Source organism: Octopus bimaculoides, chromosome 9 (genome assembly GCF_001194135.2).
Source record: "Octopus bimaculoides isolate UCB-OBI-ISO-001 chromosome 9, ASM119413v2, whole genome shotgun sequence".
Taxonomy (NCBI): domain Eukaryota; kingdom Metazoa; phylum Mollusca; class Cephalopoda; order Octopoda; family Octopodidae; genus Octopus; species Octopus bimaculoides.
This window is the reverse complement of record NC_068989.1, coordinates 51,752,891-51,754,499: the sequence shown is the minus strand read 5'-3', so window position 1 is coordinate 51,754,499 and position 1,609 is coordinate 51,752,891.

Here is a 1,609-nt window from a genome sequence, read left to right as displayed (position 1 = left end):
ATATATATATATAATATTGCCATTCCTAATATTCTAAGAATATGAAAAGGGACACGAATCCGTTCTCACAGTTTTCTCTATAACTTAGTTACATAGGATTATAGTCGGAAGTAGAGAGGTCTTTAAGGAGTTTTTCTTTGAAGCGGTAAAGTCAATCCTTTTATACCGAGTAAAAGCCTGGACGCTTAACAAGAATTTGGAGTCAAATCTAAATGGAACTTATACCTGAATGTTAAGAGCAATTTAAGCATATCTTGGAGAGTTCATCCCGCTAAGAAATATACCGTATCGAGATCTCTAGCCTGCTTCCAAGATAATAAGTGTAAAGCACATGTGCTTTCTAGGAAATAGATGACAAGCTGAACAAGAGCTGTCAAGTGACCTACTATTATACATGGTAAAGCATAGCCGTATTTGAGTAGATCGTTCGAACACAACAGATGTAGATTTGCTCTCTGCCCAAAAGTATCACAGATTGCCTCCTTAAAGATCTTTCTACTCCCGACTATAATCTTATACAACCAAGCTATAGAGAAAACTGTGAGAACGGATTCGGGGCACTTTTAAGATTCCTAGAATATTAGAGATGACAATATTTCATATATATATATATATATATTTATAATGTACTGTCCTTAGCCTTGTGCCAGGGACTAGTGTCAACGTGATTCCCAAAACTTCACAATAAATATATATGTGACAATGGAAATGTTTCAGGAATGCAATTTCAGAGATATAACCATATGACAATAAACTCCTTATACAACGCTATGTCTCATAACAATGGGAATTACAAAAGCGTTAGACGAAAAGAAAGAGTAGAGCTAAATATGTACAAGCTATAAAAAGCTTTTTCCAATGTAAAACCAAACACCGCAAGTAATATCACGGAATCGGCGTACCACATCTGTCGATATCACGTTATCCTCCCAAAAATCAATAGCAGAAACGTATAAACGTATCAGCAGACAAAAGAAAAGAAAGAAATTTAACTAGAAATTGAAATATAAGTAGAAAAACACTAATCTACAAAAATACAAGACAAGAAACTCTAAGAAAACAAAAAAAAGAAAAAGAATGATCTAATAATCAAGAAACAAGATCAGAGGAAATTAAACACAATTTTAATACATATGCCTTAGAGAAATTGAAGATAACACATCGATGCAATTCTAAACGGTAAAATGTGCAACACAAAAAGAATATACAGTGCTCAAATTGTAGTATGTAAGAGCGCATTACGAATAATTATAAACCAAATAATTGAAATAGATACAACGGCCTTAAGCCAAAATAATGCATTCCACAACGTGTGGAGTAAACAGTAAACAGACGATGAGTTATAAGAGAAGATCGGTGTAAGAAATATATTCTCTAATAAATTGTGAGAGAAAAGTTATAGCTAAAATATACCATTAGGCGAAAGCGTGGCTCTGTGGTAAGAAGCTTGCTTCCCAACCAAATGGTTCGGGTTCAGTCCCACTGCATGGCATCTTGGCCAAGTGTTTTCTACTATAGCCTCGGGCCGATTAAAGCCGTGTGAGTGGATTTGGTAGAGGGAAACTGAAAAGAAACCTGTCGTATATATACATATATATATATATATATA